General features: G+C 42.0%; 1 pseudogene; it reads right to left on the reverse strand.

Annotated features, from left to right (window-relative positions):
- Positions 1 to 23028, reverse strand: part of LOC102875676 — a 28247-nt pseudogene extending 5219 nt beyond the window's left edge.
- Between the last annotated feature and the right edge of the window lie 4399 nt (positions 23029 to 27427).

Genomic DNA, 27427 nt, shown 5'->3' on the forward strand with positions numbered 1-27427 from the left:
TGTCCATCATGGATAACCATTATCACATTTGGCACATAAGTGTCACAGTGTTTAGCATCACAGCAACCACGAGTTACCTCTGTACAGCAATACACAGACCTGTCTATACCACCTAGAAGAATGTTTCACAAAAAACAACAACAACAACAACAACAAAACAACAACAACAACAATGTGAACCAGGCCTGAGGGCTGCAGATTAAAATCACCCACCTTGGGCTTGGTAGCATAGCTTTCTGTCCACTAGGCCAATGTAGCACTCTCTATGTTGTCATTATTATTGCTGTTAGCTGCTGTCAAGTCACAGATGACTCAGGAGAAGGTGGCCATGTAGTTCCTGGATGACTCCAGCTAGGGGTGTTTTTGTTTTTGTTTTTTAAATAGACATATGAAACGTTAATGTTTCCTAATATTGAAAGAGAAACTCAAAGTTGAGAAACACTTTGCTGTGTTTAGAACACAGTACATCCCAGGCACTGGTGTGCTGGAGCTGATTCACACCAATTTGGAAAGGGTGAGCATGACATTTTCATGAATTTTGTAGGCTGGTTGCTATCATAATGAATGTTTGAAATCGACTAACGGAGCCCTGGTGGTCTAGTGTTAAGAAGCTGTGCTGCAATCCCGAAAGCACATGGTTCAAATCGGCCAGCTGCTCCACAGGAGAAAGACAGGCAGTCTCCTGCCATACCCTTAACTGCCTCTGAAAACCAGCTGGAGGGTCAGATAAGGGTCAGTTCCCACTCAATGGTACACACCAACCACAACAACATGGGGAAGCAGGAAAGGAAAAACAATGAAATAAAAACAAAACCAAGTTCCTGCTCTAAGTCAGTTCCCACTCCTAACAGTCCTCCATTGGATTTTCAGAGGAAGACTCTCAATGAGATGGATTGTCTCAGTAACTGGGGTAACGAGGGTCGGTGTGTCAGAGACGACAAAGCTGGCTCAGGACAGAACAGTGTTCAGAGCTGTTGTTGGACATAGGCTTGTTATGAGTTGCAAGCAACTCAATGATGCATAACAACATAACAACAACATAAATCTTTATGGGAGACTACTATCCTTTTCCTGACGAGGATCTGGTAGATTTGAACTGCTAACCTTTCAGTGAGCAGCCTGACACATTATACAATATACAATATACTATACAGTATATCCATTCTTTTTTATTTTGTTGTTGTTGATTATCTTCAAGTTGAGTATGACTCATAGCGACCCTATGAACAAAAGGCCTGAAGCCCCTCTACAACTATCGACATTTATCAACGTTCATAGAGTTTCCAGAAGCATGCTGTTTAGGAAGTGGATGTCACTCCTGCTAAATAATGCAAATCAACAGATGTCACAAACTAGTGGCTTTATAATTCAGAGCCCTGGCTGCTGACATTGAACCAAGTGACCCCTGCAGAAGGTTCAAACTTGTGTTCAACATATTTTCTATTCATTTTATTTATTTATTTAACCATTCTCTTGACTTTACACTCCTTCAGTGGTTGGTGTGGCTTGGCACCATTGAGGTGATGATGTTTTTAGTTGCTAGGAGACATTGTTGTTGTTGTTAAGTGCCTTCGAGTTGCAGGCTACTCATAGCGACCCTATGAAGTTAAGTCCTCGAGGCTTGGGTGCCTTTCATCCTCTCTCCAGGTTGCTAGGAGCCATTAGTTGAATACAAATCAAAGTTACCCTATGAACAGATGGATCTTGTCCTATCCTGTACCATCGTCACAGTCTCCTCCAAGTTCAAGTCCAAAGTCTTCTTGTCAATTCATTTCATTGAGTCTTCTTCTCCTCTTTCACTGACCCTCAATTTTCCCACCATATTCCCCAAGGATTGTCTCCTCCTGGCAACATTCCCAAAATGTGTGAGATAAAGCTTCGCCATGTTTGCCTCGAAGAAGCACCCTGGTTGACTTCCTCCAAAACAGATTTGTTTTGCTTAGTGGAGAAGCAGACTACTTTGCAAATACTTATTCATTTTTCAAAAATATGAAAACCACAGAGAATAACAAAATTACTAAGGACTTGACAGTAGGATTTCTGATGGAAGGCAAGTGCAATGTTCAGAGGACATACTACTCTTGTCTCTAACATTTTCATTTTTTTAAAGAATTTTGGTGGTAGCGCTGAGTGGTGCTTTTAAAGTAGAGGAAAGAAGAGGAAACAGGATTAAATCCAAAGAAGAATGATTCAACACGACGGCAGGAAGAACTGCCCCATCCTAGGGAAAGCTTGAGACAGCAGACCATACTTCAAGGGGAAATTAAAAAAATCGATCTTGTTTGTGTATTTCATTGACAAACGGGCAAAGAGAATGTCAATTCTCCCTGGTTATTAAGGTGATGTATAAAATGGAAAATATACAAGTGTATGAAAGCAAAAAACCCCATTTCTGTATAGTCTTATCTCCCAGAGATGACTTCTGTTCACATTCTGGTGTCCCTTCTACTGAGATTCTCCAGACACACTTGGATACGTGTTCTACAGTGCAGACCATTCTCTCATTCTAGTATTTCCTGTTACTCTCTTCTGATATTATAAATCTTTCCAAACATGAAATCTCAGTGGTCTCACAATGCCAAATCATCCTCTCACTGGTGGACATTTAGTTTATTTCCATTTTTGACCAGCTTAGTACATAGAGCATCACTGCTAACCCAAAGATATCCCTGTCTGGTGGTTCAAATCTACCCGCTGCTCTGTGGGAGAAAGATGGAGAATCCCCTTCCATGTGATTTACAGCCTCTGAAAACCTGCTGGAGTGTCAGCTATGAATTGTTTCTGACTCTGTGGTAATGAGTTTTAAGTTTTGAGTATTATAAATAATACTTTTATTGTTGTTGTGGTTATGTGCCATCGAGTCAACTGCGACTCATAGCAACCCTATGTAAATAGCTCTGAAGCCTGCCCTGTTCTGAGTCAGTCTCACTGACTCTGACACACCTACCCCTGCTGCCCTAGTTACTGTATCAATCCATCTCACCCAGGGTTTTCCTCTCCTGTGCTGTCCCTCCACCCTTTCAAGCATGATGCCCTTCTCAAAGGACTGGTCCTACTTGGTCACATGTCCAAAGTATGTAAGACAGAGCTTCAAAATCCTAACCTCCAAGGGGAAACTTGGTTTCACCCTCTGTAAGACAGACTTATTTGTTTTCTTGGTGGTCTATACTATGTTCAAGACTCTTCTCCAGTACTACAACTCAAAAGCTTGCATTCTTCTTCTATCATTCTTTGTCATTATCCAGCTCTCTAAAGCATATAGCAAATAATTGTGAAGACCATTGACTGCATCAGGTTCACCTTAGTCTCTAGAATGACATCGTTGCATCTCAGTACTCTGGGAAGGTCCCTGACAGCAGATTTACCTAATGCAATTAATCGTTTTATTTCCTGACTGCTGGTGCCAAGAGTGTTGATTGTGGAGCTCAGCAAGCTGTAACTGTTAACAACCTCAATCTCTTCTCCAATTGCTACGGTGCTGCCAATTGGCCCAGTAGTGAGAATCTTTGTCATCTTAATGTTGAGCTTCAATTCATATTGAAGACTACAGTCCTTGACCTTCTGCAAGCAAGTGCTTCAGTTACTCCTGAGTTTCAGTAAGCAAAGTTGTGTCATCCGTATAACAGACTGTTGAGGAGTCTTCCTCCGATCCTGATGCCACATTCTTCCTCATTAATATCAGGATCAAGAAAAGGCTGAGGGACACACTCTGGTAATTTCCTTAGTATGAATTTACAAAAGAGAAGTTGCTTACTTTAAAACATTTAGCGTGTAAGGGAGGGAGCTCTGGTGGTCTAGTGATAAGAAGCTGCCTTGCAGTCTCAAAGGCACAGGGTTCGAATTCACGAGTTGCTCCCCAGTAGAAGGATGGGAAATCTTCTCTCATGGGATTTACTGCCTCTGAAAACTCACAGGAAGATCAGGCATGGGCTGGTTCCAACTCAACCGCACACAACAGCAAGCATATACCGATAAAACGCCCGTCACAAAGAGGACACACGCTGTGACAGAGCCTGGGAAGTCCACTTCCCAATACTATTGGTTGTTAGTGGCTGTGAAGCATCGCCCCTCCACTCACTGAGACACTAGCCACGGCGGCTGGAAAATGATTTGTCGTCGATCGACTTTACCCTGGCTGACTGTCAGAAGGAGATCAGTGACTCTTTCTTCCCAGCCTGTCTGAATCTGGAAGCTCCATTGAAAGCAGTGAGGCCTCACGACAACACGGCACCGGCAGGTGGGTGGCGGCAGCACAGGAGAGCATCGGAGAGCGCAGAACGTGAGGCCTCTACCTCCGGATTGCTGATGCTGCCCAGCGCCACTATTGAAGAAGTTGATGGAGGATACACCGTAAACCGTATGGTTTCCTAACACAGTGGAACACACTCTCCTTTAGAAAAGGAGTAGAGGATATACCTTAATCCATAGGGTTTACAACACAGAGCTATAAACCTCTTTTTCCTCTCTTCAAATTTTCCCGACTGTGGTAATGGGTTTAGGGCTGTTACAGAGAGTGTCCCTTTGAGTTGCAGGCGACTTGATGACAGAGAACAATAATAACCTGTACTTATAACATCCCAAACAGTAGAATCTTATCAGTGTCTTTAGAAATAGCGTTTTGGTCTCTCCTGACTTGACAACATATTACCTTGCATAGTCTATTTTTACAGTTCATTATGCGGAGTAACTAGGTTTTGAAATTCTATCAGTACCATAACTGAATATTTAGAGAATTCGTACATGCTTTTGCTCAAATTCAAGCCGCTTTTTAAATGCCATACACATTCTTTGTGGAGTATGCATAGGACATTTTTAATGAGTTCTATAGATCGGCTCCATTCATTTTCTTAAATATCTTATTATGGGGATATAGAATTTGTATTTGTGACTGAGTTTATACAATCAGATAATCATACATAAAACTGAAATTGAACTGGAGTAGGAGCCTGGGACCGGTTTTCACATAGTCTATTCAAATAATGTATTATCTCATGTATAATAGCTAGGGTGACAATAAAATGAAATTATTATCACTCATCATAAAACAAAATCTCCCAGGATTATCAAGCAATATTTCCCTGGAGTTTGAAATCCTAGTATGGAAACAAGTTGTAACATAACTATAACAATATGTTAAAGAATGAGAAGTTTAGATTTCCCTTTGCTTATTTTTAACTAGTCGATATCATCTGTCAGCTGAAATACTGTCAACTTTATAACTATCTGCTTAGTGATTATTCTATTATGTTGAGCTGAACAAGAGACAATGTCATTTCATTGTAATAGAAATACCTTTTGAATATGTAAATTCTCCGATTTTGGCTTTCGTGATTTTTTTTTTAATCAAAGGGGTGAGAGATAGGTAACTGCTACCTGACAAAGTCCTATTCTATTTTAAATGTTTGTCATCAGTGCCAGAGGGACATGGTCCTAGAGTAAGAACTGCCTAGTTACTGTCTAGATAGATCGTGAGGTAAAGACCTTGTCTTATCATTATTGCTTGAAGGTTATCCTAAGGGCCAAGAATTTTCCTGTGATACAATATTCACTTTAATGGTCAAATGATTAGAGTGCTAAATACTGTCTTGGTATGAATTCCTATGTGTAGCTTATGTTCCTAGTTTCGCCTGCTTGTTGGAAAGTCTTAAGCACTGAGAGCTAACTCAGATGACTATTCACACCTTTTAAAACGATGGACAATTGCAAACAGTAGACTTAACGCTAACCTTTATTAGACACATTTGAAACAGGACTATAAAAATACCGTCATTGTCACTTAGCTACAACATCCTTCAAGTTCTCAAGTGACCTGGAGTTTCACTGTCAATTGAGTAGAGAAGGAAATACAAGCAGAGTTAAAACAGGTTATATAAGAATCTCAGCCAGAAAAGGAGTTAGAAGATTAGTTGCTCACTGGCTCTTTCAAGAAGATTCTGTTTGGCTAGTCACTTACTATCAGTCTGTAATCTGTCTTTGTTCAACAAGGATGAGAAATCCAGGCTAGCAGGCTCTTAGGTAAAACTTTAAATACAATGGTAGATCAATTCCAATGAAGACTGCAACCATATCTCTGACCTTACAGTTCTTTGGCAATGAGGTTTTGTTATTTCTTTGATCAGGTGGTGGAATTTCCTTCATTTGCTCTTGGCATTGGTTGGTCTGTGACTTGATTTCACCAGAAACATGCAGAGGAAGTGACTGATGATGTTAAGTGGTTTGGGGGGCTAGGCTTTTTGGCATCTTATCACTTCTGTTCTCATAGGTTTGAATTGTTCTTCGTTGGAGTGTTGTCCCAGATTGTCTGCTTTAAGGAAGCCCAAGCTCACAGATGGAAAAGCTTTGCAGAGGAAACTGAAGTTTCAAGGCCAGACAGGCCTAGTTCTAGGTGACAATGGACTGAATGGCATCTGCAAAGACTGTGCTGGTGCATGGAAAGTCTGACTTCCAGTAACTCCACGAGGGGAAACTGTCCCTATCAACAACATCTACCACACAAAACTGATTCCCAATGCTCAAAATCACTAGCAGGAAAAGAGAAGCAAATCAAAGCCACAATGAGATACCATTTCAACCCACTAGTAGTGACCAAGTTTAATAGGACAGAAAGCAATACATGTTGGAAAAGATGTGGTGAGATTGGAACTCTCATACACTGTTATTCGGATTATAAAATTGTAAACTGCAATGGGAAAGTCTGCTGTTAGGGACCTCTCCAAAGTGCTGAAGAGCAATGGTGTCTCTCTGGAGACTAAGGTGCATCTGATACAGGCCATGGTCTTCGCAAACACCTGTTATGCATCAGAGAGTTGGACAATGACCAAGGAGGATAGAAGGAGAATTGATGCCTTTGAGCTGTGGTGCTGGAGAAGAGTATTGAGAATACCATGGACTGCTAGGAAAACAAACAGATTTGTCCTGGAAAGGGTTAAACAGGGTGGCTCCTTGGAGGCAAGGATTCTGAGGCTCTGTCTAACTTACTTTGGACATGTTGTGAGGAGAGACCGGTCCTTGGAGAGGGACATCATGCTTGGGAGGGTGGAGGGACAGCGCAGGAGAGGAAGGCCCTCTATGAGGTGGATTGATTCAGTGACTGGGATAATTGGGATGGGAGTGTCAGAGTCAGTGCGATTGGCACAGGACAGAGCAGAGTTTAGGGCTGTTGTACATAGGGTGACTCGACGGCACATAACAACAACAACAACAACAACAACAAACTGCTCTGGAAGGCAGTTTAGCGTTTCCTCAAAAGCTGAGCATAGACATTTACATCTTACTAGTTATCCTCTATTTTTGTAATAACAAAATAACAATCTTACGCAGTCTTTCTCTTAAAGACTTAGTTCACTCACTAGGGTGATCTATAGCCTCTCCCCTTTTATAAGGTATTTTCTGAAATCATTGTTCCTGAGTGCTGCATAGTAGTCCATCCTGTAAAAGTACCACAATTTCTCAATCCATCTGTTTGTTGATGGACATTTGTTTCCATTTCCTAGCTTTTGTAAATAATACTGCTATGAATATCAATGTACAAATCACTGTTTTTGTCTCAGTGCTGTTTCCCTTGGAGCATGTTCCAAGCAGTGGGATAGTTGGATCATATGGAATGTTTGTTTTCTTGATGTTGAGCTTCAATCCATATTGAAGGCTGTAGTCCTTGATCTTCTGCAGCAAGCACGATCTGTTCTAGCATTTTAAAAACCATCTTCAGCAGTATCTTACTTGCATGAGATATTGTTTGATGATTTCCACAGTCTACTTGATCACTTTTGGGGGGAATAGGAACAAATATGGATCTCTTCTAATCAGATTATCAGTTAGCAACATCATCATAAATTCATAAATGGAGAAAAGATGGACATGGTCAAGGACCTAATTTTATTTGACTCCATAATCAACACCCAGAGTGTCAGCAGTAACGAAAGAAAAAGACATGTTGCCCTGGGAAAACATGCTGCCGCAAATTTATTTAAAGTGCTAAAGAGCAAGGATATCAGTTTAGGGACTGAGGTGAGCCTGACCTAAGGTATGATATTTTGAAATGCTTTAGATGCATCTGAAAATTGGAGAAAAAATACGTAAGAGCAAAGAACTGACATCTTTGAACTGTGGTTTTTGTAAACAGTACTGAATATCCCGAGAACTGCCTGAAACCAAAGAAATCCACCTTGGAGGAAATGCAACCCAGCAGCTCCTATGAGGCGATGATGGTGAGACTTCACCTCACATGCTTTGGGCATGTTTTTTGGAAGGCCCAGTTCTTGGCCTCTTTACTGGATCAACAAAAGAGACAAATTGACAAAATGATTGCAAAAATGGGCTCGAGTGTGGTGGAGAGCATGGGGCTGGTGCAGGGTGAGGTGGGTGAGGGTTTTGATCTGTGGTTCCTAAGGTCACTATGAGTGTTAGAGGACTTGCTGGCACCTAACAACAACCACCACCACCACCACCCAAAAGTCATCCCATTAGCATAGTCTCTTTCAGCCTCGTAGCAGAACCAAAGCTAAGTGCCTAGGAAAGCCATTCTGACAAATCAGCCTACACAGCATCATCATGTTAGCAACTCCAGTGAGATCCGTCGGAGAACTACCTTTTCACCTCAGAAATGATTGCTGTTCAATGGAAACAACAAATCATAATAATAAGTGTTGGGATGGCTTGCACAGAAATGGAAACATATGTCCTATTATAGCAATATTCTGTAGAGGAATTGAAAGTAAATAAATACCAAATTCACCGAGAAAACACCTTTGTTCACTGCATTTGTTGCTCGTGATGTGTATTTGGATCTCCAACTTACTCGTGGTCCACGGTTTTCCTGTGTATCCAGGCGTGTGATCACAGTCCCCTGCTTTTTCGATGTGCTGACCTCCGTTCTCACAGGTCCACAGGAGAACTGATTCTCTGGTCCCCAGAGGCCATCAGGGCAGACTTATAAAAAGGGAAAAAAGACAAAAGAAGCATAAACTTTTGGCAAACCTCAAAATGATAACAAACTCCAGCTATTGTCTAAGGGAAGAGAGAGAGTGTGTGTGTGTGTGTGTGTGTGCTCTGTTTGCTCACACATGCACACACAAACCAAGCAGCAAAGAAAGAGACAGCCTACTGGCCTCCGAGGATTTATGGCACTTCCAAAAATATTCCCTGAAGAAATCAACATGATGCTGTATCTTGTCACTTTGGAAACACAGAGACCGAGGTAGGCTTTTTGCTGAAAATGTGGTTTTTTTTCAACAGTAACAATGGAAACAATTTTGATATCTATCTTCGGAGGCAGTTGCACAGAACAAAACATGAAAATGAGATGTAATTTGTAAAGGAAGCTCAGGGGGCACGCTGTGCAGAAAGCCCTACTCAAGGTTGTTGGAATCCTGTTCTCTTGGGCTTTCCTTTATCTGTAAGCCAGAATTATCACACTAGAGGTTTGTAATTTGGATATTTTGTCCAATGAACAGGGTAGGGAGAAAGAGATTGCATGCTGCTTTTTTGCAATGCTCCTTGAGTCAAGGACAGAGACGCTGGGGTCATTACTGGGGGTTCGGTTTGATGTTTCTGTGCCTGTACTATTCCTAGAACCACATGAATTAGAAAGCTGGGAAGTTGCCTCAACACACAGCAAACAGAGGAAACTCGATAAACTCATGGAATTTGAGCAACGTTCCCATATACCAAGACAGGCTGTGAAGTATCTTTTTGGCTTTTGTGAAGACGCTAAGTAGTAGAATCTTTTCTTTTCTGGAACGCTGACGTTGTTCCCATCTATTATCTTTTGATATCTCTGTGCCAAGTATTTTACCTAACATAATTCATATTTTTATAAAAATCACCTGATGACGTAAGCAACTTTATCTTCCTTTATGTGACAAGACAAAAAGTTTAGTGACTTCCTCCGAGTCGTGTAGCTAAGAAGTAGCAAAACTAGGATGGGAACACAAATCCTCTGGTATCTGACCTGGGTGCCATCAACAAGTCCTCTGTTGGTATGTAAAGTTAAGTGGGTTCTGATTCATAGCTGATCCTCCAATGAGTTTTCACAGGCTATAAATTGTCTGGGAGGAGATTGTCCATCTTTTCTCTCATGGAACACTTGGTAGATTCAAACTGGAGGCCACCAGAGCTCCCTCCACCAGGCACTGCTCTTATTGTTTGCCCCTGACACATAGCTGCGTTTTCAGAGGCATTAAATGCACAGGAGGTAATTGTCCATCCTTCTCCTGTGGAGCGTCTGATGGATTTGAACTGCATGCCTTTGGGATGGCAGTGCAGCTTCTTACCACTAGGCCACCAGAGCTCCCCATCAAGCCCCACTACAGCTTGTTCTAAAATATTACACGCCTGTGATCTTTCAAGACAGCTTGCACTCAGAGATCCATCAGAGCCCAAGATTTGAAGTTCATCCAACAGGAAACTATTGTAACAAAAATCTGGCCTGCTTATGACAACACACTAGTTGTATATGTCATCACAGATGGACTCAAGGAGCTCTTTGGTTATATGTTATCAATGTTCTCGGTGCAGCTGGAGATCAAATAAACCAGGCTACAGACTCATCAAAACAAAGCCAGGCCAGCCTTTCTGCTGCTGCTGCTTTTTTTTTTTATTCTTCATTTCTTAGATTACTTGTAGAAACCAACTCCTCTGCTCTTAAATGTCTCGGCTGCCAGGCTAAGCAAGGCGACTGCTGATTGTGGAGAGTACATATCTCATTAGTGCCATTGAAACAATTTGAGGTCTTTAATTACCTATTCATCTGCAATCTAGACACAGGTCTGGAGTTAAGAGTTTTAAAGATACGTCTGGCTCCAGGAGCACTTGGGCTACTTCACACTTTTGGAAAAAAAAGAGAAAGAAAAACAACAACAGGCCTGATTTTCATCATGTACCAAGTCCTGGAGAGCCCTTCTCGCCTTGATTTCAGCTGCCAATCACAGCAGTCCCATTCACCCGCTCGAGTCTGATTCATAATTTCATTTTGTGGTGAGACAAAAATATCGGAATCGTACAAAGTTATCTGATTGAAAAATAATATGTTTTCCAGAGATTACGGTGACCTCTCTATTTCGCTGATTTACATATACTTTGAAATCATTTCCCTTCACAGTGGGAATCTCAGAAGTACTTTTTTCTCCAAAGTGGTATATTCAGCACCTGCTCTAAGAAAATGCTGTTGGAATACATTTACATTCACCCAGGTGTGTGTCTGTGGTACTGTCTCCATGTACACAGCCTTGTGGGAGATGCCTTTTTCCAAAGGAGAAATGAAGGCGACTACACTCCGCTTAACATCAATTGAGTAGACAGAGGCTGAGAAACTGGTGTGGGACCCTCTTCTATACCAGGTTAAACACATTTGGGTCAAGTTGGTATCCTATTCCCCTGCATTCCTTTTTCCATAGTTTAGGAAATCAAAATAAAAATCTACCTAGCTCCACTCTTCACAAAATGCAGATGGGTAGGATGCTCCTATCTTCTAGTTACACAGTCACAGGACTACACAAGAAAAAAAAAACCATCCTCTGGTTTTCCTTTGTCTTCAATTTAATGATAAGATATATTGAAGAGTTGATCAAGAATTTTGTTGATTGGGGCACATTGTAATTCTTGTTGTTGTTGTTGCTAGGTGCTATGAGTTGTAGATGACTCATAGCGACCCTATGAATGAAGGACCTGAATGTTCTGCCCATGAAATGCCCCTCAAAAGAACTAATCCACACGTTTGTAAATACAAAAAAGCACTTTATTCCAGAGTATATCCACCTTTGGAGACTTTCTCCCTCTTTAGGAAGGTGGTGAGGGGAAAAGCCCCGAGTCCACCCCCCACCCCCAAATTGCTCCTACGGTTTTCCTGGTTGCCATTGTCGTGGGAAGGGAATTAAGATCATGGTTGGTGGGTCGGGGGATCAGTCATGTGGGTCAGCTTTTGACGGGCTGGCTACTTTGCCCACCTTTACTTTTTTTATGTCACTAGACACTAATTAATTCTTTACTTTGCAAGGACAGATGAGACTTTAACCGGGGCATTCGTGTTTGCCTTAAGCTAAGAATTTTTATGGCCCAGTCTGCTTCTGGCATTAATGGGGTTTATAGAAAATGGGGTTTATGCTGTCCCCTCACTGAACACTTGTATAACTTTCATTGTTTCTCCAGGTTCATAGGGTTTCCGAAGGCAAGCTATTTAGGAAGAGGATGCCACTCCTGCTTCCAAGCTTGTTTTAATCGGGCAGCTCCACCAAACACTGTCCACCATGAGTGACCATTATCACATTTGACACATCAGTGTCACAGTGTTCAGCTTCACAGCAACCACGTGCTACCTTCATACAGCAAATGGACAGACCAGTGTTGTACCACTTAGAAGAATGCTTGACCAAAACCCATTAAAACCAGGCCTGAGGGCCGCAGATTAAAATCAGCCATCTTTGACTTGGTAGCATAACTACTAATCAAATGCATACTGAAATAGGAGGCCGAACACAATCAACTCACACCCAGTAGTTAGTCAAAATTCCACTCTAATCCTCACCAGAATCAGAAAACAAACTTCTGTAGAATCTAGCCTCTCCAGACAACTTCCAACCTGGATTCCAGCCCCAATAGAGGATAAAAAGTAAGCCAATTTGATAGTAATTGGGTATTCAAAAAGAGAATTAATTGTTCCCAAAGAATGTTTATAGTAGTAGAATTTAACTGTAGAGCTCAGTTTATCTTAAGGTGATTAAGCCCCACCCAGTATTCTAAGGAGAGTTACCTTTGAAAGCAGACAAGCAGAAAACAGAGAAGTTTGCCATGAAACAGAGGCAAGAAAAAGCTGCCGAGTGTTTAACTAGAGAAGACCACCAGGGTCTACTTGATGAGAGGAAGTAGGAAGCATCAGAACTTCCTTTCCAGGACCTTAAAGTTAAAGGAAGCTTGGGAGTATGTTCAACTCATGGTGGCCACCTGGGTCCAGCTGATGAAAGTGGGAGATAGACAGTAATGAAGAGACAGGCTGAGTTTGGATTTGTTCCATCAGGACTGTCCACCTAGCATGATGGATGGATAAATGCAGAAGGGTTACAGGTTTGTGGAGCAGGGAGTCTTGGGAATCCCTGATGTGCTGGCTTGGCCCATCTGGACCTAGAGTAAAGGGACCAGGTGGCCTGAAACAGGAAGACGTGTGGACTCCTGGGTGGGCACCTGATTCCCCATTTGAATCTAGCCATGGATGGCTAAGGATGTGTTGATCAGAACCCAACCAGGTGAAGAGAAGGTGTCTCATTCTGAGAGCTAGTGTGAACGGCTGTGACCTGACGATTTGCTCTGTACTGGACCTTTGCTTGTAGATGTGAATTCAACTGTAATGGAAGATTTTTAAAAGAAAAAGGCATGCCTGTTTCCCCAGAACACTGGTTTGATAGGACTGGGCAAATTAAAGTAAAATGTTTATCAGAAATGGGGGGATTATGACATAAGGGATAAAACAGCTGGTTTGCGTACATATAGACAGTGGTAAGGAGACGTCTGATCCTTCAAATGCTGAGAAAAATGGTGAGAAAATGCCAGAGGGTGGGCTGTGGTGTTAGCCTAAAAGTTGGCTTTTTTTTTTTTTAAATCCATTACAATAAGCCCCCTCTGGTCTCCAACTACCTTAACTGCAGACACATGGTCTTACAAATCCACATAATACTAAACAGCTGAAGCAGAAATTTAAAGCAAGCACTCTTCACACAACACGGTGTGTGGTGTGTGAAAACACCACCACAAGAGCGGCTGGATGACTGTTTAAGCTTCCTGCTACATCCTAACTGGCCCCTTGATCAGTTTCTACAAAAGAACCCCGATTTGCATATCTACATTCCCCTGAGGGGTCTGAGTCCCTGAAGCACCTTCTAGGAAATCTTCCAACCCACTGGGACATGGGGGAACTGGGGAACTTAGCCCCAGATGGAGATGTTAATAGAAAGTACGGACTTCTACAACAGGTGAAGCAGTTGACAGTATGCTGACCCGAGGCTTCTCATAAATGGCCTGCTATTAATCTTAGCAGGACAAATTATAAAAAAGTAAGTGAATATTTCCCTATGGAGCTTAGCTTCTAGCAGAAAAAGGAAATAAATAATAAATGTTGTTGTTGTTAAGTGCCATCAAGTCGTAGACGACTCATAGGGACCCTATGAACGAAAGACCCAAACATCTGTATAACTTTCATCGTTTCTCCAAGTTCATAGAGTTTCCAGGGGCAAGCTACTTCAGAAGTGGATGCCACACCTGCTTCCAAGCTTGTTTTACTCGGGGAGCTCCACCAAACTGCTGTCCACAATAGATAACCACTATCGCATTTGACACATTAGTGTCACAGTGTTTAGCATCACAGCAAACACCAGTTACCTCTGTACAGCAAGTGGACAGACCATTCTTCACTTAGAAGAATGTTTGACCAAAATAAGGCCTGAGGGCTGCAGATTAAAATCACCCAACTTTGGCTCATTAGCATAACTTTCTATTCACTAGGCCAACAGCGAGTAAACATTCCACCCTAATCCTCACCAGAACCAGAAAGCAAACCTTGGTAGAATCCAGCCACTCCAGACAACTTCCAACCTGGATTCCAGCCCTATACTACTGACCAAATTTGTTTTTAAATAGGAGGCCAGATAAAATCAACTCACACCCAATAGTGAGTAAACATTTCACCCTAGTCCTCTCCAGAACTAGAAAACAAACCTCTGTAGAATCACTATAGGGGGAGAAAGAACTCAGGGTGATAAATCAGGTGCAGTTTTCAGTAGGGTCATATTGAAAAAAAAATCCATGTACAACATTCCTAAACCCTGCTCTGTCCTGTGCCAACCTCACTGTCTCCGACACATCCACCCCGTTACTCCAGTGCATCTCATATAGCATCTCCCTCTCTTGAACTGACCCTCCACCCTCCCAAACATGACATCCTTCTCCAAGGACTGGTCCATCCTTGCAACATGTCCAAAGTATGTCAGACAAAGCTTCAGAAGCCTCTCTAGAAGGAAGCTGTTCATTTTCTTAGCAGTTCACGGTATATTCAATACAATTCTCTACCACCACAACTCAAAGGCATCAATTCTCCTTCTATCCTCCCTAGTCATGGTCCAGCTCTCTGGTGCATAGCCAGTGATTGCAAAGACCATGGCATCAGATGCACCATAGTCTCCACACTGACATCATTGCTGTTCAGAACTTTGGAGAGGTCCCTAGACTTTCCCATCACAATGCTTCTTTTAATTTCCTGGCTGCTGGTGCCAAGAGTGTTGACTGTGGAGCCAAGCAAACTAAAACTGTTAACAATCTCAATCAATTGTGTATTGCTTAGAAATGTGAGAAAGACCAATCAATGCTAAGGACTATAACTAAATTTCCAATGAGAGATCTTTGAAATTATTTGTTTGACCATCTTTAGCTATCAAGGACACTACTCATTAACTCCGGAAGCTTCCAGTGCACTTGTTGATTAGTTTAGCTCAAAAAAAGTGACTGGTGAGCTTGAATCTCCTTTGGGGAAGATTCTCTGCCATGTGATCTTTGGTCTCTTTTTCCAGCTAACAAAGGGCTGGCTAACAGCAGAGACCAAGAAGACAAGGTTAAATCACTTTATCGCCCTGTGTCTCGGTTTCCTCACCTGCAAACAGGGGCTTAATAAAGCTTACCCAGCTCCTGAGGACCCTGGCAGACTAACTAATTAATGTTCATTTGGTGCTGCAAAGAGGCTGAGCATTGTTATTAGAGAAGAAAGAAAATCCATCATCAGATTGTACCTTCCTGGCATCTGTTGCCTTGGTAACCAGATTTGCAGGTGCAAATGCCATTTTTGGCATTGCATTCCAGGGTGCGCTCCTCCACACGCTGACATTCTGCAGAGCAGCCAGCTTCCACAGGTCCCCCCGCCCCCGCCCCCGGGACCGTCGCTAAGCAGAGTGAGGCAACCTGGTCACCTGAGAACCGCGCTTTGTTTATTTTAAATTGTCAGTGTGCAGGCATGTAATGCTGTGGCGTCTGATTAGGGGGAAAACAAGGTGCTCATCCCGGCTGCCAAAAAAATAAAAGAAGGAAGAGAGGGGAAACAAATGTCCTTTCGCATCAGGCAATTCATTTGCTTTTTTGGCAACTGGACTTGAACACAGTGAAGCCTGAACAACTTAAAAGGCTGTGGTGCTTCCGGGGAGAAAAATTGCTTCTCCACGTGCTCCACTGGTGCCTATAGTTAATATTCTCCAGAGACTGCAAAGGCCTGCCAGCCTCCATATAAATTTTGCGGCAGTGTGGAGATGATGGACAAGCAGCTATGTGAAGGCTCTCCATTGTTTTCACTCTCTGTTATTATCTGGTAATCGGAAATATTTGACGCCAAGCAGGTAACAAAGCTTTCATCGTGACAGCAGCCTTATCTTGGCCACATCTTCGGCAAAGGCAGCTTGCTTCCTCTTCATTCTTCTCCTAACACCATTGAGTTTGGGGGACGGGTAGTCGCCACAGGATTTCTCATTTGAAAAGGCCCTACCTTTCCATTTCGGCAACACCTGCCCACAGATCCCTCCTTGAGCCATGACTCCTCATTCAATTCTCCTTCCAAGATACACCACTGAGGAGCTCTTTCTCCCCACTCCGCTGTAACAGATGCTCAAGGGATTTATCAAATCAAAGCTCCTTCAAGTGCCTTCCGGCCTCAAGGTAATGATATTGTTTGTGCATACACGCTTTGCACCGAAAGCTGCTTGGAGCCAACAAAAGAAGGAACTTTCTGATAGACGGAGAGGGGAATAAGCTGAGATAATACAAAGTGGAAGGGACAATACTATCATGTAAATTGACCTCGGTCTCAGTTACTAGGGGCAATGCAGAGTCCTGATGAAGGCAGAGTAGAATGATTAACAGGACACACCCTCACTTTTAGTGATTGATATGGGTGAAAAATTATATGGTTATTCTCTTTGTAATCATTTGCTAGGCATCAGAGAGCTGGACAATGACTAGGGAAAATAGGAGAATTGAAGCCTTTGAGTTGTGCTGTTGGAGAAGAGGTCTGAATATACCATGGACTGTTAAGAAAAGAACAGGTTTGTCCTCGAGAGGGTGAGACCAGGATGCTCCTTGGAGGCAAGGATTCTGAAGCTTTGTCTGACATACTTTGGACTTGTTGCAAAGAGGGACCAGTCCTGGGAGAAGAAGGATGTTATGCTTGGGAGGGTAGAAGGACAGCGCAGGAGAGGAAGACCCTCTATGAGGTGGATTGATTCAGTGACTGGGGTAATCGGGATGGGTGTGTCGGAGACAGCGAGATTGGCACAAGATAGAGCAGGGTTAAGGGCTGTTGTACATAGTGCACTATAAGTAGCAGGTGACTCGACTGCACGTAACAACAACTATCAACTTTGCAGTGACTTCCAATTTTCTAATCCTTCTTAGGGCCATTGGGTCTCACTGTCTCTCAGAGTTTCTTTCTGCCTTGATGCTGGTTCCTGAACAGTGCGCTAGACGCCCTGCACCAGCCTTTGTCCCACAAACATTGTGATCCAGGGACAACACAGGCATAATGGAATGCTCAGATGTGTCAGCTGGGAGTGTCTGAACATGAACGTGTCAAAATAGTTTAGTGGGAAAGTTGAACGGAGGAATGTGCTTACTCCAGGAAGCAGAACCAAGTAGAGCAGGGTTCAGGTAGAGAGCGTCAATATGTGAAGCCTCAAGTCAAAGCTATAAAGGATGCCTGGAGAACGGAGACGAGTGCATTCCCCCTCTGGGGTCATGTTTGAAAGGCTGACCATCACCAGCAATCATAAACCTGTTTTCTATTCCTCATAAAAAACAAATGAAGTGCTGATATAACTCAGATCTTAAAAATCTTTCCTTTTACACGTGTCTGAAATGTTAGTTCTTCAACTTTTGGGGCAGGTCAAATATTCCTGTATTTCCGCCAAACCTATGGCATTATACAAAAGTTGTTACTAAAAATGAAGCTTGTCTTGTTACACCAGAGGAGAAATACTAGAAATGAGTCTATCTGTATATGTAGATCAGTCATCTTCTTTTGGTATATTCTAGAAAGTATTACAGGTCAGAGACTTCTCCAAAGTACTGAAGAGCAATGATGTCAGTCTGAAGACTAAGGCACACCTGATACAGGCCATGATCTTTGCACTCACTTGCTGTGCATCAGAGAGCTGGACAATGGCTAGGGATGATAGAAGGAGAGTTGATGCCTTTGAGCTGTGGTGCTGGAGAAGAGCACTGAACATCCCATGGACGGCCAAAAGGACAAACAAATGTGTCTGGGAGATGTTGCAGCCAGAGTGTTCTTTGGAGGGAAGGATGATGAGGCTTCACCTCACATACTGAGAGCATGTTACTAAGGGGGCTTATTCCTTGGAGAGGGACATGATGCTTGGAAAGGTGGAGGGTGCATGAAGGAGAGGAAGACCCTCGACCAGGTGGACTGACACAGTGACTGTTGCAATGGGCTCTTGTGTGTCTGTAAGTGTGAGGATGGCTCAGGATACGATGAGGTTCACGCCTGTCATTCACAGGATCATTACGAGTTGTACTTAACTTGATGGCTCCCTAATAATGACAACATAAAGGGCCAATAGGACGAGGTAGAATTCCCCTGTAAGTATTCCAAGGCGGCAATCTTTGCAGGAGCAGACTGCCATGTCTTTGTTTGATGGAGTAGCTGGTAGATTTAAATCTGCTTCATCTAGTTAGCAGCCAAGAGTTTATTTAATTACTGCACCAATAGGTTTTCTGAGGCAAATAAATGTTATTGTTGTTGTTGTTTGGTACTTTCAAGTCAACTTTGACTCAGAGTAACCCTGTGAACAATGCATCTGAACCTTGTGTTCTCTGGTATCGTCTTCACTCACTATCTCTGTCATGCTCAACATCATTTGTGGAAGATATTGTGTCAATCCAGCTCATTGCCTCTCTTTCCCTCTGCCTTTCCCAACAAATATTTAGAGACCAGAATTTATTCGTGATTGTTGTTGTTGTTCATGCCATCAAGTTGTAGGCAACTCATAGCAACCCTATGAATGAAAGACCTGAACACTTGGATGACTTTCATCATTTTTCCAGGTTTATAGGGTTCCTGGAGGCAAGCTATTTTGGAAGTGGATGGTACTCCTGCTTCCAGCTTGTTTTAATTGGGGAACTCCACCAAACACTGAGTGATTAGCAAGGATAAACAGACCTTGTTTAGGAGGGACTGGGCTTCTCTTTGGGAAAATGGAAACAATCAGGAACAGTATGGCAAATCCAATGAATGTCATTGAATCGTGTATGCAAAAATGTTGAAATGACAAATATGTGTTATTATATGAACTTACCACAGTGTTAGGGGTTTCTGCTAGCGAGGCATAAGGAGGTGCACTGCCAACCCAAAGGCACGCAGCTCAAGGCCACAAGTCCTGAAGGTACATGATTCGAGTCCACCCACCACTCTATGGGAGAAAGAAGGTCATTCACCTCCCATGCCATTTACAGCCTCAGAAAACTGGTTGGAGGGCCAGGTATGACTTTGTTCTGGTTGCAAGGCAAACAATAACAACCACCAGTCCAATTTTAAAAATGGAGGTGGGAAGGTCATGGACCAGTTAGTTAGTCATGTGGGGCTGTTGCCAGGCTCCCAGTATGTGCACATAGTTTTAGGCAGCATAGGAACGTTCCCACAAGGAGATTCTAACAATGACTCACACGCTCAAGTATTTCGTGAGCATCCCATTTTCTTGTAGTTTTGAAAAAAAAAGAACAGTACAAAATGAGAGCCCCCTTTTAAAAGTTTAGGAAATGACTTTGCTTTGCATTAAGCAAAAACCCACTCCTGACAGAACCATTGAGATTCTAGGTTAGAATAGAACTCCTCAGAGGAGTTCCAAGTCTTCACAAAAGTTGGTTGCTACGTCTTTCTTCCTCGCAGATCAGCTGGTGGGTTCAACCCGCTTACCTTTGGATTAGTAATCAAGAACTTTAGGCACTATATCACGAGGGCGCCATAGCTTTGCCTTGTTGTTGTTTTGTGCTGTGGAGTCAGAACCGACTCATAGCTGCCCCTCCAGCAGGTTTTCAGAGGTAGTAAATTACACTGGAGGAGACTGCCTGTCCTTCTGCCAGAGAGCCGTGAGTGGACTCGAATCACGTACCTTCAGGATGGTAGCACAGCTTCTGACATTTATGCCACCAGATTTATTCTTAGCTTTTGTTATTCAACTTCCTGACTGTGTCAAATACCCATCGTAAAGCACTGTGAACAACTTCCCTCATGAAAATCCAGAAGGGCAAGATAAAAGCTAGAACATCATCATCGTGTTTATAATCATCACAAGGCTATAAAGATATTTAATTATTTTCAACCTCTTCCTCTGTCTGACATATTCTCTGCACTTCACCTAGTCACATGCCTTACATAGAGAATTCATAAATGACGGTGACTCACTCTGATGACAACATCACCTGTAGCACCTTGGCTTACACCAACAGGTCCTATACACACTGTAGGAATCACCATTGCTATCACAGCAACATTTCCTCTTTTAGCTCTTCCAAAAAAACCTCTTTTGGGGCATTCTAAATGGTAAAAGGACAAGCGAAGCAAATAGTAACCCATATGCAAAATTTGCTGTAGGGTTGTGACACAATATAAGAAGCTTGGAAAACCAGAATATTGTTTCTAATCTGTTTGGTTGGAGGCAACAGAGATCGTTTAAAAACCACGAATATAATTCTGTGTCCTCTGATGAAAACACTCCAGCTACTTCATATTGTTGGTAAAGTATGTATGTTGCCTGGTGTTTGTTTGTTTGTTTGTTTTTAGCTGCTCTTGAGTCACCAAAGGTAGTTAGGCATGGGATGCACTGGCAGAAATGGAACTTGGGTCTCCCACTTGGAAGGTGGGAATCGTACCTTTGAACCATCATTGTCCTGGCTGTTACGTTTTAGGATATTAGGATACCAAGGCAAGTTGATTCTGATGCATAGCCTTCCCAGAGGACAGAGAAGAAATGTCTCATTGGATAGGAAGAATTCCAGTTGCACGTCCTCCTAGATAAAACTGGTTTGTTCATCAAGGCACAAATGACGCTCTTCACCAGTACCACAGGTCACAGTCATCAACTCTTCTTCAATTTCCCTTAATTGCCCAAACTTTCAATTGCATAAGAAGCAACTGAAAAACATTATGGCTTGGGTCAGTCAGGGCTTTAAACTGGGAGCTTTGCTCTTTAGCAACTTGAAGAAATCGTTGGAAGCAGACTAGTCCATTGTAATATGTCTTTTGATTTCCTGACAGCTACTTCCATGGATATTTACTTGGGTCCAAGTAAAATGAAATACTTTGAAATATCAATATTTTTCCTCTTTAAAATGATATTGCTGATTGATCCCCTTGTGAGGCGTTTCTTTAGGTTGAGGTGCAATCGATGATGAAGGCTATAATCTTGAGTTTCATCAATAAATGTTTCAAGGGGTCTTCATTTTCTGTAAGAAAGATTGTGCCATTTACCTGTCACAGATTGTGGATGAGTCTTTCTCTACTCCTGACGTTACATTCGTATTCATTGCCGTGAAGCTGAACACAGTGACACCGACGTGTCAAATGTGACAATGGTTACCCATGGTGGAGAGTTTTTGGTGGAGCTTCCCGATTAAAAAAAGCTAGGAAGCACTTCTGAAATAGCTTGTGTCTATAAACTCTATGAACCTGGAGAAATGATGAAAATCATACAAGTGGTCAGGTCGTTCATTCACAGAGTCGCTATGAGTCGTTTCCAACTTGATAGCACTTAACAACAACAACATAGTCTAATTTCTTATATTGTTGGCTCAGAATACCAATTAAATAGGAATAGAGAAAGGATTCACCTCTAAAGCACCCTTCCTCTGTCCACTTCTCCAGCAGTCCACATTGACTCCTTATGGTCTTATCACCAAATCACCTTGTAACATTTAATTTGTAATACCAACCCACCTTTTTTCATGTTAATCTAGCTTGAATAAGATTGTGCATACTACAACGAAGGACCAGAGACATGTTTGTCTTCTTCTTTTTTTTTTGCATTATATATCATAATGTCTGACACGGTGACTTAAAAATTGTGTACCAATGAGGGAGTTTTTCTTTTGCTTTTCAAGGAGAGGAGCAAATGGGGGGGGGAGGGGTTTGTGTGGGGAGAAGGGTGCAACAATGAATGAATGGAATCCCAAAATCTCTGTAGATGTTCATTGAAATGAAAAATAAACAACCTAAATTAAAAAAAATTAATATACAGTCTTTGGATAAATGGATAAACACTGCACCCAGGAAAACGAGGCTGAGATGTCAGCAGGGGCCTTCCTGTGCTTTGGGGAGCTAAATCAACTCAGTTTCCATCTCCTCTCTTCTGTAATCTGTGAGAATCTAACAAACTCCCCATGATTTCTGCAAATCCTCGTGGACCTATATCTTCATTGACTTCAGCTCTTGTATCTGTTGTGTAAGCTGCCTCTTTTTTTGTGCTGTATCACCACATATGGGAAATGTGGCCTCTTCCTTGGTTTCTATGAAAAATCCACTCACACCACTCAGTTATTGTGGGTCTTTTTTCAACCATCATCTCTCCTCCTTGCTCGTCCTATCCCTTCATTTTCTTTTGTCTCCCTATTGTTTCCCAAGGGCCTCCATTCTTGATTCCTTTTACTGTGCAGAGCAAATAAAATCTCCCACCTCCTGTGTCCAAACCTGTACACACAAACTCAGCTCTTTGCTCAGCAGAAGAAAAGGTGCTCTCTGCATCACTATTCACTATTTATTTCATTCTCTTACACATATCATCCGTCAAAGCAATTGCATGGTTGCATAGAGAAATAGTCTTTTACTTCCACAGATAAGACCAACTGGAGAAATATTGTTTACACCTAGTGGATTTCCCTTTAGAAATCTCAGGAATGTATGAATTGTCTTCTATGACCAGTACCAGGGTCCACACCGTCTTCACGGGCTGTTCCACAAGCTTCTGATGGGCACTGGCCTCCAGCAATGACTGATGCTGCCATTGTCGATTTCACTGGTTTCCGAGGAACAAGCCGGGCAGAAAACAGAGAAGGTTAATGAGCTCACTTCATGTCATCATCACTTGGCCTTTACCCTAAATGGTAGAAATGATGACAATGCCATGGTAGTGAATTAGCTATTGGAGGAAGAAAACAGACCAAGTAAAAAAAGAACAGGGGTGAGGGAAATTAATCATTGGGTTGTACAATTTGATGGGGGGGGAGAGGGAAAATTGAAAGAATTTGTTTGAATTTGTATACAAATTTTGTAAATAAACCAGTAGGAAAAAAACAAAAGCAGTAAAAAAAGAATAAAAACAAGAGAAAAGAGAGGGAAAAGCCCTCCATTCAAAATGAGACTGCAAATCAAAGAACTATGATGATAGTTGGACAGATAACCAGAAAGATCTATAACTAAAATGCTAATTCACATTGTGTCAGACTAAAATGAGCAAAAAATCAGTAACTAATATATTAAGGTTGTTGTTGTTATGTGCCAGCGAGTCGCTTGCGACTCATAGCGACCCTATGTACAATATCCCTAAACTCCGCTCTGTCCTGTGTCAATAGCACTGTCTCTGACACTCCCATCCCAATTATCCCAGTCACTGAATCAATCCACCTCATAGAGGGCCTTCCTCTCCTGTGCTGTCCCTCCACCATCCCAAGCATGATGTCCCTCTCTAAGGAACGGTCTCTCCTCACAACATGTCCAAAGTATGTTAGACAGAGCCTCAGAATCCTTGCCTCCAAGGAGCCACCCGGTTTAACCCTTTCCAGGACAAATCTGTTTGTTTTCCTAGCAGTCCATGGTATTCTCAATACTCTTCTCCAGCACCACAGCTCAAAGGCATCAATTCTCCTTCTATCCTCCTTGGTCATTGTCCAACTCTCTGATGCATAACAAGTGATTGTGAAGACTATGGCCTGTATCAAACGCGCCTTAGTCTCCAGAGAGACACCATTGCTCTTCAGTACTTTGGAGAGGTCCCTAACAGCAGACTTTCCCATGGCAATGCGCCTTTTAATTTCCTGGCTGCTGGTGCCAAGACTGTTGGCTATGGAGCCAGGCAAACTAAAGCTGTGTACAATCTCAATCTCTTCACCATCCATCCTGATGCTGCCAATTGGTCCAGTGGTTAGAATCTTTGTCTTCTTGACATTGAGCCTCAATCCATATTGTAGGCTGCAGTCCTTGACCCTCTGCAGCAGGCGCTTCAGGTCCTCTTCAGTTTCAGCAAGCAGGGTTATGACATCCGCATAATGCAGGTTGTTGATAAATCGCCCACCAATCCTGACCCCACATTTCTCCTCATAGAGCCCAGCCTCCGGGATAATCTGTTCTGCATATAGGTTGGAAAGGTATGGAGATAGGATGCATCCCTGGCGTACGCCCTTCCCAATTTTGAACCATGCAGTGTTCCCTTGCTCTGTTCTGACGACTGCCTCCTGGTCCAAGTATAAGTTTTGCATAAATGACTACGTCTGTGAGTGGGGTGAAGGAAATGGGAAGGATCTTTTGTGAAAAAACAATGTATTCAAATGTTGTAAATTAATCAGAGTAAAATAAAACAAAAAGAAAAAAAAGAAAGGTCTCGTGATAGAACCTCAAAAAGCATCACCTTTGAAGGGTATCAACTCATTGCCATGGAGTTGGAACCGACTCTAGGCTGACTCCCCAATAGGTTCTAGTGTCTGTAAGTCACAGAAGGGGAGATTGTCCATCCTCCTCCTCCTCTTTATTCTCTGGTGAATTCCCAGCAACTGAATTCCTTACAGCAGAGCAGTCAGTTATTTGATACACAGATGGGAAAAAGGGTTAACTTTTCCCTAAAATAGAGACCATATCATTTTTCAGAAACTCAGTAATTTGCAGATTCGGGAAAAATCTCTGACACGTTACATGTTTGGATGGCATCATCATCCCTGGGCTGGCGACTGTGCTAACCTAGTTAATATAACTGTGACCGAAGGAATTGCTAAAATTTCAGTGCAAAACTTACCCTGTTTCTTAAGTTGTAACCCTGATATTTTCAAAGTTACCCAGATATCCCTGCAGTACAACCTTAATGAGGACCAAATTGCGTCTTCTATTCTGAGAAATGGAAAGAAAATGCAGAAAAAGAAGTCATGTATTTTTAACCAGATATGAATGCAGCTAAGATTTTCTGGAGGCCTCCAGGGTGTTTTGCATTGTCAAAGATTAATGAAGTCAAGCAAACCACTCTTTACTTTTGCTTACTGTTTGTTTTGCTTTAAAGTGTTTAGTGTTCCAATCTAAAATAATTTGGAAAGGATGTTTCCAATTTTGTTTTCAGTTTCACTTAATACAGTTGCTTATGAAATCCCCCTCAAAAGAATTTTAATTGATATTTTGACATAGTAAGAAAAGCTAGATTTTAAAATGACACACCCCATCTCCTTAATCTAGCTACCTACGTGTTTTCAAATGCTAACATGAAAACTTGGGTTCTTAATAAACTGTTTTCCTTTGCTTCCAAACCACAGATGGCTTTGAAAGGAGAAAACGAAAATAATAGGGGGAAAAATAGAATGAGTGAGATAACTAATATTTGTTGAAAAGGTACCTCAAAAAACAACTCATTTTTACTTAAATGTTTTCAATCTCATTACATCCCTAGGAGGGACATATCTGGAACATGATGCTGAAGAAGGCTAAAAGAATAATACAGTGACTTGCTCGGAACAAACAATCAACTCTATTATCTGGTGTTTGTTTTTGTTGTTGTGTACCATCAAGTCAGAACCAACCCATAGCTGACTTTCCAGCAGGTTTTCAGAGGCAGTTTGGGAAGAGATTGCCCATCCGTCTCCTATGGAGCAGCTGGTAGATTAGAACCACGGACCTGTGGAATTACAGCTCAGCTTCTTGCCACTAGGCCACCAGAGTTCTGGTAGCTTAATGGTAAGGAGGTGCTCTGGTAGCCCAAAGGCACATGATTTGAATCTACCAGCTGCTCTGGAGGGGAAAAAAAACCCACAAAAAAAAAAACCCATACAAAAAAAATCCACAAGGACTTTTGTCCTGAACTCCCTTCAGAGTGGAATATGGAATCATACAATACACAGTATGTCAGATACTTCATTAAAAACAAATGGTAAAGCACCTAGAAGGAAAATGGTAAAAAAAAATTAAAGTGCCTTAAATCATACCTGTGGGATTTTGGAAGAAATTGTGTTTTCTTTAATGGTGGTTTTTGGGGTTTTTTTTCCTATGAAAATAAACCTTTCTTTAGTGTTGGACTGAGTGTTTATATTTATTCATGAGACAGTAAGAGAATCCTTTGAAATAAATTATGTCCTAAAAATGAGTTATGGAAATGCAACAATCCACAGAATTCTTAAATAATTCCGTTATAATTACTTGAAGATATCCTTAAGAAGTCAACATAGATACTTCCATTATAAGCCATCAAAGTCTAGGAAACCCTACTGGACAATCGATTCTTCCACTGGAGGGTCATTTTGAGTCAGGACTACTCATTAGCGATGAGTAGTATCATTTTATCAGCTGGACAATTTTTTATATTTATTACCCAGTGCAGACTGAGAGTGGGGTGGAGCTCCCCGATTAAACAAGTGTGGAAGGAGGAGTGGCGGCCACTTCCATAATAGCTTGCCTCCGGAAACCCTATGCACTTGGAGAGAGGATGAAAGACACCCAAGCGTCAAGGACTCTCCTTCATAGGGTCGCTATGAGTCGCCTGCGACTCAACGACACTTAACAACAACAACATAAATTAATGTATTGATAATATTTATTGTGATATGTGAAGTAGATAACTTAGTCTCACTTCTCTTGTTACCAACGTGGGGAATTGTTAGAATGTGTAATCAAGTCAGAATCGACTCATAGCTGACCCTCCAACAGGTTTTCAGAGGCTGTAAATCACACGGGAGGAGACTGCCCATCTTTGTCTCTTGGGGCAGCTCGTGGATTTGAACTACATACACTGAGTTGGCAACACAGCTCCTTACCAGAGCTCCTACCATATTATAGTAGCCTACACTATGGAAGAAATACTGATATTTATCATCAAAACATGGATTGCAAAAATAACGATTTGCTTTCTAATTGTAGCTCAATCACATTTATTCAGTCTCAAACAGTGATGGTTGTTATGTACCGTGAAGTCAGAACCAACTCATAGCTATCTCTCCAGTGAGTTGTGTTTTGTTTGTTTGTTTGCTTGTTTATTTGTTTGTTTGTTTTTCCACAGAACAGCTAGTGGGTTCTGATCACTTCCCTCTGGGATGGCAGCACAGGTCTTTATAACTAAGCTGCCAGTGTTCCCTCCTTGTTACGTAGCAAAAAGCTGCAAAGCAAACATAGCTAGCATTCTCAAGACTGAGGTTTGGTAATTTGTTCAGATGGAGATAG

Source organism: Elephantulus edwardii, unplaced genomic scaffold, assembly GCF_000299155.1.
Source record: "Elephantulus edwardii isolate Elephantulus edwardi_28Jun2011 unplaced genomic scaffold, EleEdw1.0 scaffold00088, whole genome shotgun sequence".
NCBI classification, from domain to species: domain Eukaryota; kingdom Metazoa; phylum Chordata; class Mammalia; order Macroscelidea; family Macroscelididae; genus Elephantulus; species Elephantulus edwardii.